The 18,272-nt window shown below is 41.3% G+C and overlaps 1 long non-coding RNA gene across 1 annotated transcript; it reads left to right on the top strand.

Moving 5' to 3' along the window:
• The first annotated feature begins 402 nt into the window (after positions 1–402).
• LOC133373504 (uncharacterized) lies at positions 403–15,727 on the top strand. Its single transcript, XR_009759682.1, has 3 exons — positions 403–440; positions 14,154–14,288; positions 15,209–15,727. It is a non-coding gene; the product is annotated as an uncharacterized LOC133373504 (long non-coding RNA).
• Positions 15,728–18,272: the final 2,545 nt, after the last annotated feature.

The raw sequence follows: 18,272 nt of genomic DNA, 5'->3' as shown, positions 1-18,272 counted from the left end.
AGGTACAATATGGTCATGTTAAGTCTATACACAGGCCCTCCACTTCAGATACTATGGTGTATTTTGACCCGGCAGTACCATTAACTGTTCAGTTTGTTCTGACAGTGGGACGATGTTTGCTGTCCTTGGGGCCTGGCAATTACGTCTCCTCACACCATGTCGGTCTGGTATTTACAGGTTAGTATTTACTGCTTTCACTTTTTCAGGTTTCACTGCTAATACTTTAAATTAAGCCACAAGGCTTAATGCTGAAGTGCATTTTACATAACACCTTTCCCAAGCTGTCACTGCTCCTTTAACAATGCATTCCTGATTTTGCCACAGCTACTACTGCTGTTTGCTAAAAACCCTGGAAGTAACACTGCAAGTTTTAATTGGCAGATCATTCCGCTACAATGTTGGCTGAAGACCAATTTTACACAGAAGAGGTGAGAGTTAAGGTACGTGTGTGTGCTTGAAAACTATTTTGTTCCTAGTGTGTCACTTTACTAATGAATGAAGAAGAAAATATTTAAAATGTCATTTTATTCTTGCAATGAGTAGTAGCCTTTGTTTATTAAATTTATTTTTATTTTATTTATTTAAGGTTTATTGGCCCCTCTTGAGCTGGAGCTACCAGACTGCTTCAAAAAACACCCCAATAATATCACAACAGAAACAACATTAAAACATATCACAGCAGAAGAGCAAAAATAAATTACCAGCATAAAACAACACCACAATCAGATACCAGTACACTCATTTAGCAGTAAGTCCTATGTTCAGTGAAGCTTAGTCTCAGGTAAGCAAATTACAGGATAGCAAGCTAGAGCAATCCTATGCTGGTGATCTGCTAGTTAAGGGACAATAGGATTTGGTGAATGCACCTCTACGCCAATAGAACTCAGAATACTATGCTGCCAGTGCAATGGGATGCTTCAAACAGAACAGAGTAATGGATGAGATGTGAGTGACACAGAGGAGGCACATACGGTACTCTTCTAGGCTATGGGTACACCCCCATCAATGGCACAACTTTATTCCAGCTCCAGAGATGGCACAAGAAATTTCCATCCCATAGACTTGCTCCAAGCAGGCTCCTGTACCTATGTAAACCACCCTAACCTTTTGCATAACTAACATGAAGTTGGTGTTCTAAGGGATGCTGTGCCTGGTGTCAGCTGAGACTTTATCATCATCACAGAATTAATATACAGAGCACTTTGGACCGTAATACAAGCAAAAATATGGGTCTCTGCCCCAAGGAGTTTACAATATAAATTTTAACAGGAAGGGCAGGAGGAGAAAGACAGAGCCAAGAAGAACAATATCTATGAATGCATTTGCACATATGTAGCTTTACTTTTTGTAAAGAGTAACAGTTAAAAGGCTACGCCAAATTTGAATAATAGATGAAGGAAAATGTTGGTTATATTAGTTGGTTATATTAGTTAATGTTAGTTATATTGTGTTCTTTGTTACTGCTTTTAGAAATTGTTTGCTAGTTATATTTCTGATTTTTATGGATTACTTTATAGTTTTATGATTATATTGCATACAAGTTGGGTGTTTTCAGTAGAAGAATAGGATGTGCATTATCATTATCATCACAATTATTATAATAATTATTAAGCATTTTAGGATTCTCTATGAAAAAGTAGCCTTATCACACCTTTGGCTCCCTTGTCATCCAAAGGGCCAGTCACCTCCATAAATAGTCTCCTACTACTAAACTATTTAAATAATTGTTTTGTTGGTAGCCTGTGTTGTTTTTAGCAATGCACTTCACAAATTCTTCCCACAGGCAACTGGTTGGCCATTGTGAGATGCTGTAGCCACTGTGAGATGGGCCACTGGCCTGATCCAGCAGGGCTCTTAACCAGGGCTGTGGAGTCGGTACGCCAAATCTTCGACTCCAACTCCTCTATTTTTCTACTGTCCGACTCCAACTCCAGCTCCACCCAAAATTGCTTCCAACTCCACTGCCCTGGAAAGGGCTGTAAATGTCTTTTTAAATTGGAAGCTCTCATAGCAGCATTTTTATCGCTGCCTGAATATGCGCTGATCTTGGCATCACAGCATTTGTCTTCATCTGGGTCCTGTGTCATACACTGACACACAAAATGTTTTCCATCTTGAGTTATGGTGAAATGCTCAACTACAGCTGACTTCATGGGAAGCTTCTTTGACATTTTGAATTTATATTTTAAAAAATTTGTCAATCAAAATTTATTTTGAAGCCGGAGTTGGAGTCGGTACATTTCTACCCACTCCACCCAAAATTGCTCCCAACTCTGACTCCACAACTACTCCGACTCCACAGCCCTGCTCTTAACGTTCTTAACTCTAATGGAATAATATATTCCTGCAAAAATTCCATCAGGGAAGGGTTTCTCATTGGCTCCTGTACTTGGATTTGATTACACCCAGCCTTTCCCACTGCAGCTTGTAGCTCTGGGCACCAACAAGTCCTTTACGTGACCAAGAGAGAAGGAGGCTCAAGAAAAGATTGGAAATGCAAAATAAACTCTTACAGGTGTGGATGTAAAGAAAAAAAGCAAAACTAATCAGGTGGGATAATACCAGCCCTTGAGAACCACAAAAACAGCTGTCTGTTCCTTAGTCAGCAAGAATGTATGTTCAGTCTTTAGCAGAACAAACTGTTTATCTTCCTGACCAGCTTGCCTCTGTTAATGTTGCCTTTATGGGAATCGTAATTCTGTCCACAGCAATCTAGTTGTCGCAACCCAGCAGGGATGGTAATAAATGTGATGGAAACAGGTGTCCAATGGAACTGAGAAGCAGATTCCACACACAGCTGTGTCAGCCTGGAATAGAGGTTAATTGTTTCATAGTCAGAAGGTGCTGCTTAAGGGACAATTGAATATGGCTAATGGTTAATGCCCCCCTGTTTAATGGATGGAGACTTTAATGGCACAGAAAGCCAGATCAAGCAAGAATCTTATGGCACCTTAAAGATTAACAAATGTGTTATGGCATAAACGTTCATGGACTAGAATCCACTTCATCAAATATGTGGTGTTATTCTAAGTTGAGAAAGCCAGTGTGGTGTAGTGGTTAAGGTGTTGGATTATGATCTTGGAGACTAGGGTTCGAATCCCCACACACCCATGAAACTCACTGGGTGACCTTGGGCCAGTCACTGCCTCTCAGTCTCTGAGGAAGGCAATGGGAAACCCTCTCTGAGCACCGCTTACCATGAAAACCCTATTCATAAGGTCTCCATAAGTTGGAATAGACTTGAAGGCAGTCCATTTCCATTTTCATTCTAAGTTGGCAGGTATATATTTACATTTGGGGAGGGGGAGAGAAGAGAAGCAGTGAGGTCTGAAGGAAGTGAAATGCAGCAAGTATAGACTGTGGCAATTACATTAAACCTTAAATGTATGTAAAAATCATTAGCGTGACCAGTCTCAAAGCAATGTTGATGACAACACAAATCCCAGCAGAAGTTCAACAGGAAATGATGAGGACAGATTTGCACCTGGAGTCTAGAAAGGCTCCACCTGTTTGAGCTTCTGCTTTCTGCCCATCCCTCTTTAGTAACAACAGTGGGTCAAACTTCATGTTAAGGTAAGGCTATTTACAACAACAATACTCTGAGTGCTCCTTCCATTGATTTCCATGGCTGCTGGATCCAGGCCTAAAGGCATTGTTTGAACTCTTATGCATGCTGGTCATTCTAGGGGACAAGCAGTGGAGTGATTCCACATAACATGTATAAAATTGCCAACTTTTTACTAGCCCTGTGCCTTTTCACAGTGGCTCGATACACAGAAATTAAAGATGTGATGTTTTCTCAATACAAAAAGTCATTTAAAAAAAACAGGGCTGAGGAACCTGGTAGTGGTTGGACTGATTCCTGTCATTTCTGACTACTGGCTAGAGCTGCTGGGAGTCGTAGTCCAAAACATTGGAGGGCACCAGGTTGGTGAAGGTTGTCTTATCTCATAGTGCCATTCTTGAAATACAAGGACAGGAGACAGGTGGTTTCTTTTTTTATTTATTTTAAAATGAAGCATGCTAACCTCATTGATGACAATGATTTTTGAAGCTTAAACATCCTAATCTAAAAATAGGATAAAACCAGGAAAACAAAATAAATGAAAAGGGTTAGTGCAGGGAGAAGAGGGGACATGGAAAGCTGCCTTCTACCAGGCTGTTTGTCCCTTTGGCCTAGTATTGTCTTCTCTGACTGGCAGCAGCTCTCCAGGGTCTCTGGCAAAGGGTCTTTCTCATCACCTGCTGCTTTATCCTCAGTTGTTCATTTTGTCAGACCTTCTGACCCTAAGCATCTATATCTCAATCATATCTTTACCGAGACTCTCCCATGAGACCTATATTATAGTACAGGAGCAGCCAGCATGGTGCCCTCCAGATCATCCCATGCTGGCTGGGGCTGATGGGAGTTCTGGTCCAGCAACGTCTGGAGGGCACCACATTGGCTCTTCCTATGGTACTTGCCATAATCTACATCGGTTCTGGTTCTCCCTATCTCATAGTACAATCACATTTTAAAATGTGCAAAAGTACTAATTGAATTGAATAGATTAAGCTTAAATATTAAAAAAATACTAATTGAATTACCTCTGTTCACCAGAGCTTGGAAAAGTTACTTTTTTGAACTTACAACTCCCATCAGCCCCAGCCAGCATGGCCACTGGATTGGGCTGATGGGAGTTGTAGTTCAAAAAAGTAACTTTTCCAAACTCTGCTGTTCATCTGAGTAATAAATGTGTACTAACGAATGTCAGAAGTCAGTTTGTACAGCTTTGCAATCCACCAAATACAGATCATCAGCCAATGACTGCATGGCTGGATGAGCACTTGACTGGGTGCTTCTGTTTTGGCAAGTCATTTAAGGATTAGTGCATGAGCTTGCTTTTTCCCTTCTGTCTCTCACTCCCTTTTACTTTTGTGTCATGTTTCTTATGTTGTGTCTCATATTTGTAAGCCACTCTGGAAGCCACTTTTGCCTGAAGAGCAGGTTAAAGTGCCAATTGATGATGATGATGATGATGGCAACAACTTCAAATAGGCTGGAGGGGAAAAGCGGTCCACTCACTGAACATGCCTGGTGGACAACATTTTCCTTTGTAGATGACAAGCAGACTTTGGATAGGATTTCTGAGGGCTCCTCCAGAAGACCAATTCATTGAGCATTCATCCTGATTTGCATGCACAAAGCTTACACATAGCTTAAATTATTTGCAGTCTTTATTGAGCATGGATTCTGATTTGTTTGCAGGGTAATTACGTGACAATGAGCATTCATCCTGATTTTCTTTCAGGGTGTACACATGCCCTCCCATACTTTTTAATGCATTACCCCATCACCTTCCAAACCACAAAAAGTCTGATTCTTCTTTTTTTAAAGTGAATTTGTTGTGCTAGGGCAACAGAGCTTTTTAATCCACTTTAATTGCACAAACCTAAAGTTGTGGTATACAGTGACGGTTGCTGTCCATTGATACTGGTGGGGCGGAAAGTAGGGAGCCCAACAGTAGATGGCGTCAGAACCAATGACAGGTAAAACCAACTAACTGTAGCTTTGTCCACATCCTCCCTGCAGAGTTCTACAAGGGCAACACTGAGACTGAGGTGGAGGAGGAACCTGAAAACCAGGACCACCTCATGGACTGTTTATAAGAAGGCAGGCAGGTGTGGGCTGGCAGGTGAGAGCAGACTGAGGTTGGTGTGGCAGAGCTCCACTAGCTCCAATGGATCAGCCTCCACTGCCAGCATGTGCTTGTATCCTTCCTGGCAACCACAACATACTGACAGTCTGGAAGCACCCTCAGTGATGTGAATCTGACACGTCAGTAGGTAGATCTTCTCATCTTGGCATCTGGGATGGACGAAGTACAGGTTGTGGGTATATCCAAGGAAGAATAGTGCTTCTGTTTTGCAGGGTCAACCTGAATGATCTCTCCCCCTGCCCCCAAAAAAGCTTCGTGATGGATTATTTTTTTCTTTAAAAATTGTGTTTAACAGTGAAATATTATACATGCTTACTCAGAAGTAATGGGGCTTACTCCCAGTTAAGTGAGTATAGGGTTTCAGCCTGAGTTGTGCATGTAGAGAGAAACTTATTTCCAAACTGGATTTTTTAAATTATTCTACTACTACTACTACTACTACTACTACTACTACTACTACTACTACTACTACTACTAAAATTCAGTCACAATACATGGGTCCAAGAGAGGAAATCTAGGTTATCAATGATTGTTTATTCCTGTTCATTGACTTGTTTCTTCCACTTCACTATCTTGGAACAGAGAGGAAATCAATCAGCCTCTTTGTGCTATGTTTATGTGAATGTGAATACTCAATGGCTATTTCCCAGTTTGTCAAAATCAATAGGTATTTAATGTTAGAGAACATACAGTACATGCAGCCAGAAACACCTACTTGTTTTTGTCTACTTGGAAAAATACAGAATTGTTCTGCAACCTCTTTTGTGTGGGGCAAAAGGCATCATATGTTGTAGCTTCAAATCTGGAGAAAGTGTCAGCCATGTTGGCAGCACGAGACTGAAATCTTTGGTCTCTGCAACAATCCTAGCATGTTGCCTCTGTGAGTTTGCCATCAAACAGATATAGATCAAGAACTGGCTGATAGATCAACAAGTGCTTTGGCATTGAGACCTGGATCTTGGCATCATGGAAGAAACTGGTGAGCAAGGAACTGTTGCAGAGCACATGTTTTACATCCAGAAGGTCCCTGGTTCAATCTGTTATGAAGCGCCCCTTTAAAAACCCAGCTTTTGGTATGGTAGTTTGCACCTGACAATGGAGGTTCAATGTTGACCTGGAGGGGCCTCAAGAGGGACTCCATTCCAGGAAGCCTGGTACACATCTTCAAGCAAGCTGAGTCACAACAGCATCTGATGAATTCATTGTCACCTTCCTGCTGTAAATCTCTGCCATTACTACCTTATCATTTGCAAATTTAAAGTAAACCAGAGAACATCAGACTCCTTCTGGAAGTGTTAAACCAAGGCATGATTGCCTAAATGTCACTCCTTCCTCCCCCACCCTCCTCACAATCAAGCAGTTTTCAGTAGCCTGAGGCTCTTCCAAAGCCCCAAAGATAAGTCAATCTCTTTCCCCCTACCCGCCTGAAAAGCAGAATAAAGATACATTTTTAGAAGCCATTTCTCAAACATTTTAGAGTACTTCCTAGCTGGCACCATTTAAAAACTTTTAACACCCGGCCACTTTCAGGAAGATAATTTGCACTGCAGTCTGTTTTTTATGTTAATTTTCAAGCTCCATTTGAGCACAAGAGGTGATGGTTTTCATCTTAGTGATTAGGAATCTTTGGATACCCAAGAGACCTCATCTTTTTCTGCCCAGGAACTTTCCTGTGGACTTCAACCTCCGCCCCCTGCATCCCTTCTCTCCATCCCTTTTGTTGCTCAACTCCAACAGGTACCCTCAACTTCCACACATCAAACACCTTCCTCACAGAAACAGGGTCAGGTATTAAATCTCCCATCGCTGTCTTCCCTGACAAGTCTATCAGCTAGCAAAGCCCTCATTCTCTCCCTTTCCCCGTTTTTTATTTTCAGCCTAATCGGGTCCCTCTTTTGTGAGGGAGACCTTCTCCTGTGCTCCAAATTCTTCTAATTACTTTCATCTGGTTGTTGCCCTAAATCCTTTCCCCAAAGCCCCACAAAATATCTATCCAAACCCCCTTCCTTCCTTGACAATTTCCCATTCCTAAAGCAAGCAACACTTTCACCCCCAGTCAAATCCCTTCATTCGGCCAACACACAGCCTTTTCCACAATCATATCCTAGTTTTCTTATGTGTTCCCAGATGTGCTTTAGAATTCATTCTGATTCTTTTTTAAAAGTAATTTTTATTGGATTTTTCTTTAAACAAAACTAAGATACAAAGATGAGCTAATATAACAAACATCTCCAAAGGTGGTACAAATTGACAGAGTATACTCCAAAAGAAACATATATATGAAAAAAAGAAGAAAAGAGGTAAATGAAGCACAGAAGACCAAGTATACGATCATGAGTTCCAAATCTCAAGAGAGATAACAATTGAAAATAGATATTGTAAATAATTACTATTAAAGTATGTGATAAAATTCCACCAAACTGCGTAGAAGGCCCGTGATGTTTCTTTTTCTTGTAAGACTCTAATTTACTTTTTTATTTCATTTAACAATGTTTATACACCACTTGATTGCAATAAAATCGATAAGTGGTTTACCTTTAATTGGTTTATATGTAATTCTTTCAGAGATAGCACATATTTTTATACCACATAGATTCCAGTCCTCTAAAATTTTCTGTCAGTACTATCAAATAGCTTTGCAACGAACAGCAAAAAAATCAAGAGTTCTTTAGTTTTAATATCCATGTTTAAATCTTCAACTAAAAATGATAATAGTGACAATTGTGGTGTCATCTATACAGGTTCATGATACTGGTAATTTCTTTTAACTCATCAGTCCAAAACTCTCCCACCATAAGTGGTAGTATGGGCCAAGTTAGATGTCATGCTTCAAATTTGAACTGGGGTCCTGTACCATTTATGACATACTTTAACTTGCATGCAAACTGCACACTTCATAACAAATCCCTGTCATGTCCAGGTAGGGCAGGGAAAGTGTCCTGTCTAAAACTCTGGAAAGTCATAGGGTGGTCATTTGTTGTACTATACAGAGGACTGTTCTCTATTTGAATGGCTGGCTGGTTGCCCATTAACAGCATGTTGACAGCAGACTGAATAGACACACAGGTCTCCTGCTCATAAACTACATGAAAATATATGTGTATTAGCATATTCAAATTTTATGCAGATCTGTATCTTCTTTGGCAATTTCCTCTTCTTTGGCCACCCTAGTCAGTGTACTAAACAATACTCTGAGCTAGATGGACTCAATGGTCTGACTTAGGTCCCATCTACGCTATATATTTAAAGCAGTATTATGCCACTTCAGACAGTCATGGATTCCTCCCTCAAAAAAAAAGAATCCTGGGGAATGTAGTTTAAGGGTGCTGACAGTTGTTGGGCAGTCCCTTTTTCCTTCACAGAGCCACCATTTGCAGACAGGTTTAACAGTCAATACCCCAGAAAACTGTGTAAGAAAACATGCAGAGATTATTTTGTTTGAAGTGCAACCGAAGTGGGTGTCAGAGAGAAGAGGGTTCATTGCAAAGCCCTTGAGTTAAGAAGTCATCAACCAAATAGGGTTCATTTTGTATGCTGTTTTTCCAAACAATGCTCAAGGCAGCTCATAAGAACAGGGAACAATATATAGGTATAACAAAAATTAGAGAGCCAGTGTGGTGTAGTGGTTAAGGTGTTGGACTACGACCTGGGAGACCAGGGTTCGAATCCCCACACAGCCATGAAGCTCACTGGGTGACCTTGGGCCAGTCACTGCCTCTCAGCCTCAGAGGGAAGCAATGGTAAACCCCCTCTGAATTCTGCTTACCATGAAAACCCTATTCATAGGGTCACCATAAGTCAGAATCGACTTGAAGGCAGTCCCCATAACAAAAATGGTTGTAAATATGTCAAACACATTTCATACATATGTTTTATGTCCACTTTAGCAAACTAGCAAAAACATTCATTTTATATTAACATTTCCCTGAACATATGAATTGCAGGTCACGTCCATGCCATACATTTAAAGCACTTACACCTCACTGCTTCCCCCAAAGAATCCTGGGAAGGGTAGTATGTCAAGGGTGCTGAGTTGCTAGGATATTCTGTTCCCCTCACAGAGCTGTAATCATCAGAATTCCCTGGGAAGAGGAATTGATTGTTAATCTGTTCTTTGGGGGAAGCCATGACTCTTAAAGTGGTATAAAAGTGCATTAAATGTATAGAGCGAATGTGAACACATTCTTGGAAGAGGTGTGGACAGGACTGGCAGCTAGATGGTTTCCAGTTGTCAATTTCTGAACAAGTGCACTTTTGGTAGGGGCAGGGGACAGGAAACGCCTCAGATAATACTGTAATGGGATTGGGGATTGAGCTGGATAACCTAAAGGCTCTTTTTAGCCCTGTGCTTATTTACTGTAAGAGCAAGATAGGCAGGGGGAGGAGCATTTGGAAGACTGAGAAAATCTGTTGCAGCTGAGAGTGTGTTTGTCATCTCCCTCCTGTAGGGATACCTAAGCCTCTTGGCTTGCCTAAGGCTCTTTGCCAGTGACTGGAAGCCTGTGAGGAAAGACCATACCAGACAGCAGTGATAGGAGTTGCCCCTCCCTTTTGAACAGCGACTCTGGGAGTGGGTGGCTGATTTATTTATTTAAAATATTTCTATCCCACCCTTCTACCCTATAATAGGGCACTCAGGGCGGCTTACAATAAAATCGAGCCGGTACATAATAAAATTGTACACCATTGTTCTAGTTCAAGCATGATATGGATCTGTTAGAGGGACCAACAGGAGTGAGTCAAGCCAGAGAACATCTGTAGGAGACTTGGGGGTCAATATGTGTTAAGGGTCTGATATGTTAGAGGAAGTAGGACTGTTGAAATTTGATGGTGTTATTTATTATATTTATATCCCATCTTTCCTCCAAAGATCTCAGAGTGGTATATGTGATTACCTCCATCCAGATTTTTGCTCACAACAACCCTGTGAGGAGACTGGCCCAATGTCACCCAGAAAGCTTTATGATTGGTTGAGTGAGGATTTGAACCCTGGTCTCTCTTGTTGTAGTCCAACACTCAGTCTAGCCTCCCCACCATACTGGCTCTTATGGCTGGCCCTTATGATTTTTTTAACGTGCAATTTTAGGATGGGATTTTTATGGGTTTTTGTATATAGCCTTTTGATTGTGAGCTGCTTTGGGCGGACCATCAATTACCTTGATGGGCCTGACAAAGTGGTCAAGCACCCTTCCTTTGTTATGGAGATAGCTTTCTCCCCTCCCAACCATGCTTTGTTGCTATGTGCCTTCAAGTTGATTACTCTTATGGTGACCCTATGAATAGGGTTCTCATGGTAAGCGGTATTCAGAGGGGGTTTGCCATTGCCTTCCTCTGAGGCTGAGAGGCAGTGATTGGCCCAAGGTCACCCAGAGAGCTTCATGGCTGTGTGGGGATTCGAAGCCTGGTCTCCCAGGTTGTAGTCCAGCACCTTAACCACTACACCACACTGGCTCTCAGGTTTTAAATTAGCTACCTTGAAAGACCAATATAAGGAAATAGAATCCAAGCCGCATGTATGAAATTGCCCCAAGTGCTGAAATTCTGTGTTGTCTGGGACAAATCAGATTTTTTTTGGTATTATTTTTAACGTGTGAATTCTCTGGCACTAGGACTAAACACAGCTCTAAAAGATGTCTCCACTGCCCATGAAGGATTTGTAGGAGTGCCCTGCAAGGCTTCTATTGCATAATGCTGCTTTCATAGCACAATGATTCTTACTCAATGCATGAAAATAATCCTGGTGCATTAGCATGGGTGCATTAGGTGAAGCCTTAGTTCCATTATTATCTTGTGTAAAAACCTGAACAGTGACAGGTCTTCAGTCTACCTACTAAAGATTTATAGGGACAAACCATTTGTCTTCAGCTGCACAGCCAGATTGCTTTGCCCGCTTATTAGACTTGACAGCTTCACTGTAGAGTGCCATAAGTCATTCCTACATCAATTGCGGACAATGAATGGATTGGAAGCAGTCTAGGGTCAGGAGGTCAGCCCAATTGACCAGTTATTATTATTTGACTGCACTCAAATATTATCAAATATTCCACTGAGTCAAGAATGCCCTTGCGTAAGTGCATTCCTTTTTTAATTGCATCATGGGGTTAATTGCATCAGCGGGTTCATCCGATATAGCAATGGCCGGAGTGAGGGCCTCTTGCTCCCTAGCCTTGCAGGAGGCAAGTCACAATCACACATCCTTCACTAAAGAGCAGACATCTCTGGCCAGAGTGCTTATTCTGCTCTCTCCATTCCTAATTAAGCCACACGGCCAAGCTTCTAACGCTGGTGACTGCAGGCATTTCTGATCAGAAATGGGAGAATGTATGATGCCAATGCATAGAAGCCATTATATCATCACAGGTCAAAGGTGATCAAGACTAAATGTAAAATGTAAATGTACTGCCTTCAAGTCGATTCCGACTTACGGCGGCCCTATGAATAGGGTTTTCATGAGGCTGAGAGGCAGTGACTGGCCCAAGGTCACCAAGTGAGCTTCATGGCTATGTGGGGATTCGAACCCTGATCTCCCAGGTCGAAGTCCAACACCTTAACCACTACACCACACTGTAGAAGTTGTTAATAAAAATATTACCTGCACTTCACTGGTAGCTCCCAGGTCAGGTCACAATAATACAAAATACACTATTAAAAATAATTTAAAACAAATTACATTCACAACTAGAAAGGGTCCTAAAAATATCTCTCTTAAGTGTCAAAAGCCAGGGTGAAAAAATGCATCTTCAGCATATGATGTAAGCTGTACAGTGATGATGCACTTCTGCAGAGAAGGAATGCCACAACTTATGGGCTGCCACAGAGAATACTCTCTCCTGGGCCACAACAAACTAAGGGTGGTATTATCCCATCAGCGCAATGATTACTACTAGGACAACAGGACTTCCCCCCCCTCTCCTACCCCTGTGTGCATCCTGTGCCCACCCCAAATCTCCTCCAGAGGGTTGGGGAAACCTCTAGAACATATTTAGGGTGTGCGTGGGGGGAGAAGGGGAAGTTCCATTGCACTAGCAGTCATTCTTGTTCTGATGGGTCGGTGACTTAGTGCTACTTTGGATACAGTCCTAAGGCCCCATTACAGTATTGCCCCACTTTAAACAGTCATGGGTTCCCCAAAGAATCCCAGGAACTATATCTTGTTAAGGGTGCTTTGTTAGGAGACCCCTATTCCCCTTATATAGTTACTGTTTTCAGAATGGTTTAACAGATAATCCTTCTCAGAATTGTAGTGGAATTGTGAGGTGAATAGAGGTATAATAGTGTTTAAATGAATAGTGCAGATGGAGCTAACTCTGGACAATGCATCACAGAATGTACTTCTGAATACTGGATCCTCCTTAAAAAGCTGCAGAAGGCCCTCATTTTAAACATCAGTATATTTATTCAATTAAGACTCAAACCTTCACAGTAAAATTTTATTCTCCATGGCTAGGGCTGTGCTTTTGCATGACTCATGATATTCTAGAGAATTTTTAATCTACACTTACACAGGGTGCCTAGCTTTGAAAAAGGTCATATACTGAAAGAAAAGAGAGCAATAAATAAATATATCACAGTATGGTACCCTTTAGCCACAGATGATTGCTTTGTTCCTTTTGACAGTTTACAATTTATAGTGGAAGGAATAACCCTGATGTACAGTGCAGCATACAAAGTTCATGTGAATGCTCTACCTCTATCAGCCAGTAAGTAGCACAGAGTAATATGGGGCCATATGTCATCTGATCAGAATTGGGTGGTTTTATGGATTAACCTTTTTGCTCCCAATTTTATACCATCAGAAAAATTCTCTAGAATGGTATGTAGCAGTAAACTTCTGTCTTTAGCCATTCTCATAACTAGAACCCCATTTTTATATCAGAGAATCATACATACCCACAAACCACTTGCATGAGGTGGCAACATAATTACATAAAAATTACATGAAATCAGGGGTCCAGATAAGGAATTGATAGCTCAATTGTATACATGTTTACTCAGAAGTAAGCCCCACTTACTTCCTCTCCCCTCTTCTGAGCATGCATGTGAGGGACGCAAATGACAAAATGGGCTCTGGTCCCTGAAAGCTTATGGCACGATAGATAATAAGAGTTGCAATTTGAACCTCACACATATAGAAGCAAGCCCCATTGAATTACATGGGACCTGCTTTTGAGTAGACATGGTTAGGATTTCAGCCCTACTCTTTAAGGTGCCACAGGACGCTTTGTTGGTTTTGCTGCAATAGAGCTGATCATGCATTAATTACATTGTATGTGGACTACTGCAAAACATTCTACATAGGGCTGCCCTTGAAAACAACCCAGAAACTTCAGATGGTACAGAATGTCACTGTCAAAATGTTGACCGGGCCCCAGGGGCAAGTGCTGGGATTAACTCTTTATTGTGCCAGCTGCATTGGCTGCTGGTCCACGTCTTTCTTTGCTGGTTAATTTCAAGGTGCTGCATATAACCTCAAATGGCCTTGGATCAAACTACTAGAGGGATGGTCTTCTTTCATGTGAAGACACTCATCAGTTAATGCAGTAACCCTCTTGCGTGTACCATGACCTTCTGAGGTCCACCTGAAAAGAGGTATGTAAATATCATAAATAAATAAATTCCATGTTCCAAGAGCTATAGGGCTTCTCCAGATGACCTGTTCATTCAGGATTCATCCTGATTTGCTTATATGGTGGTTCAACTGTGTTTGGTGTTCATTCAATATTTATTCTGAGTTGTTTACAGGATAGTTATACGGCAGGGAATGTTCATCCTGATCTGCTGTGGAGTGTTACACGTCTTTCTGTCCGCTGTTAATTCATCTTACACTTTTCAGTGCATTTCCCGATCATTTTCCCAACCGCAAAAAGTTTTGGATTTTTTTAAAAAAGTGGATTTGTTGCATTAGGGCAACAGAGTGCGTTAATTCACTTTAATTGTGCAAACTGGTATGTACTTGACTCCCTCTTGCAGAACATAATATTGCAAATGGGTCATTTAAATATTGCAAACAGATTATTGGAAATAGGTGGGTTTGTTTTTTTATTTCTTCAATTTTGCACAAAAAGGGTAAAACTGGATTAAATGGTGAGGGGAGGGGGAACAAAGGCTGGCATTTTGATGCCAATGACATCATGTGGTCACTGCAAACACTTGCATGTATGACCAGCACCTATCCCACAATAAACACTCATCTGGAAGCACCCTTAGATCTTTATTTATTTATTATTTGATTTATATCCCGCCCTTCCTCTCGGCAGGAACCCAGAACTTCTGTTTGACTTGTGTGTTCCACTGGCATTTTAAGACTTCTCTTTTTCAGCCAGCCTTTAATTCTATTGCTTCTAAAGTTGTGATCTGTTCGTTTGGCTCTCTGAGTTCTTTTTATGCTGTTTTTAATCTATTGATCTGTTGTCATTGTTGTTATTTTAACCAATAGAGATTATTGATATTGTTTATTTTTGATGTTTTTTGTACCCTGTTAACTTCTTTCATGTGCCTTCCCCTTTTAGAATGCCCGGATAAGTGTACATAACCTTTCAGCTTCAGAACTGCAGAGCCAGGCTGCTTGTTTTACTTGCCATGTGAAAAGTGAACCAGCTCCAACTCTTTAGAATTCCAGATGCTCCGTCGCTACAGGCTGGAGAGGCTTCAAGACACACAGAGAAGGAAGAGCCTATGGCTGCTTCCAGCTCTCCTAAAGTGGCCTTTCTAGAACTTGCATAGAAGTGCAGATTCTTTGAAGAAAGTTGGTAAGGAAGTCATGGTCAAGATGCACAAGCACGCACACGTTCACTACATCAATGGTGTAGTGGGAAGGAATGCAGAGGAGTGTAGCTCTGAGATGTTTTTAGAGCAGGAGTGATGATGTCATCTGCTGGAGTGTCAGGTTATGAACTCTCTTTGCTCTTGCAAGTGGATGAGGTGCTCAAGTTTTATTTTTATTTGCCTAGAGAAAGTTGGAGAATAAGGTCACTTCCAGACAACTTGTTTATTGAGCATTCATCCTGCTTTGTTTACATAAAGTTTGTGGGGAGGTTATACAATGCCAAGAGTTTATTGAACATTTGTTCTGATTTATTTGCAGGGAGGTTATAGCACATTAAGCAGCTGGTATAGCACAGTGGGGAGGAGAGCCTGGTTGGGAGTCCAGAGTCTATGAGTTCAAATCCCCGCTCGTGTCTCCTGGGTGTAAAGGGCCAGCTAAAGATCACCCCCACAGGGAGTGGCTCAGCGGTTACATGCCCTGCCACCTGTGCAGCCATGGGCAAGCTTCATAGTCCCAAGGAGCTCAGTTGCCCCCCAGCTGGCAGTTGCGGATAAGGAAGGGGCTGGCTTGTGCAGCTGTGGCAAGCTGAGCAGGCCCTAGCCAGCTGGGAAGGAGTAGCCTCAGAGGGAGGCAATGGTAAATCCCCTCTGAATACAGCTTACCATGAAAACCCTATTTATATGGTAGCCATAAGTCGGAATCGACTTGAAGGCAGTCCATTTCCATTTTTTTATAGCACATTGCATCAAGAATTGTTGTCCCACTCTTTCCAGTGCACTTTCCCATAAACTTGCAAAAATTCTGGGTGTTTTTTGGAAGCAGGTTTGTTACACAAAAGCACAAATCTACTTTAATTGTGCAACCTGAAGTGGCTGGTATGCATGCAATTAATCCCACCCACAAAATAGTGACAACCAAGCAGCCTAAGAAAATAAACAAGTAGGGGCTGGATACTTTTTCATGGTGGCAGTTTAAATAACTTTTTTTTTTTGCAAGATCCTTTGCATTTCAGATTAAATGCTAACAGTTGTATTCAGGATTTATTCTAAGTTTTTTTTCCCCATTCTGCACAAGCAGCAGGCACACTGCCCACCCCCTGAATTAGTCAAGTAATTTGTCCCATAATATACTATTAGCAGGACTTTTTAGTGACAATACTCACTGGCACAGAGTACCAACACCTCTTTTTTTTGCTGCCCATGGCAGCCATTTTATGCTGGCACCCACAGTACTTTAATCAAGGTGTGAGTCCCGGCATCCCATTTTTTTTCCAGAAAAAAGCTCTGACTATTAGTATAACATTATGAAGATTTGAAAGATTTGAACCAGTATTCATCTTCATTTTCTATTTCTTTTTATCTTTTCTCATCTGTTTTTTTAGAAACTGCCTAGCTCATTATTAAATCCCATCTGCTCAAATGCACAAAAAGTTATTTCACACTTCACAAACTTTTTGACACTGCACAAAATGAGTCTAGCTGCATGCACATTGGAATAAACCCTGGTTGCATTTCAACTGGCTGAAAATCTCTTGTTAAAGCTCAGTGTGATTTTCAGTATGAACCTATGGTGCCAAAAGTCAGCACCACTGAATTCAATGGAGCTTCCTCCCAGGAAACTATGCAAGGGAGTGCAGTGATGTAAATCCTAATAAATTCAGTATTATGCTATGTACCACTACTTTTCTAGGAGTGGCAGTGGTAGACAGACAGATAAAATGAATCATCCCAGTTACCTGCATTTTTGGACTCTGCTTAGGAGTGTGGCTATGGGGGCTGAAATGATGAGCTCCTGCAGACAGTTTAAAATTTTGCTATGACATTACTGCCCTACACAGGTTTTCAGTTTGGACAGATCGGTTAGTTTCCATTTTGCCAAATAACTTCTCCATTGGCAAATTTTGAAAGAAAAAGAGAGTTGATCTTGTTATCCTGGAAGTGAAAGTGGTGACTAAGGTGTAGGCCCTTAAATACCAGACATTAAGGTTTACACAGACATACCACAGACCATAAATACTATTACAGCAGATGGAAATCAACACCAATCAGGCAAAAAGTAAAAACAAAAATCCACTCCTGTCTGCCAGGACATGTTTCCCTATCTCAGTAAGGTTGGCCTTCCCCATCACATATTAAGTTGCAGCTGATCAGATGAGGAAAAGGCATCAGTTACAAGGGATGTAGCTCAGTGGCAGAGTATATGCTGTGCATTTTCTGTTAATACCAGGAAAGACTCTTGTCTGAAACACTGTAGATCTGCTGCCAGTCTGTGTGGACAATACTGAGCTAGACAGACCAGTAGTCCATGAACAGCTGCAGTTGGTGCACCAGCTAAAACTGGCTAATAGCACTCCTAGGAACGACAGGGAGGCATCAATGTACAAACAAACCAGGGAGAGGAGAGTTCTCTTGGTGCCGAAGCCAGATGACACTGCAGAGTTGTTGAAATATTAAAGAGAATTTATTGCAGCCCAATGCATTACAGGTTATCACAAAACCCTTTGTCAAGGGCAATCTGTAAGAGTAAATAAATACATCATCAAATTAACATTCCTGGAACTGTTACAGGCTTGTGAGCAAATACATAATGCATAACAAAGCAAGTGAAAAATATCTCACTAAAGAACACTGCATTATATTGGCATACATATTATAAAACAACAGGGAGGGGACAACCCAAAGATAATAATTACTAAAAGAAAAACATATATACTTTAGGGAGGTTTAAGACAAATTCCTCATAAAACTGAAAGGTAACAGTCAAAGAAGCAACTAGCTTCAGAGGATGCTGCACCTGGATTGATTTGT

Source organism: Rhineura floridana, chromosome 1, assembly GCF_030035675.1.
Source record: "Rhineura floridana isolate rRhiFlo1 chromosome 1, rRhiFlo1.hap2, whole genome shotgun sequence".
NCBI classification, from domain to species: Eukaryota; Metazoa; Chordata; class Lepidosauria; order Squamata; family Rhineuridae; genus Rhineura; species Rhineura floridana.
The sequence above is the reverse complement of the archived record's forward strand: the minus strand, read 5'-3'. Positions and strand labels throughout refer to the sequence as shown.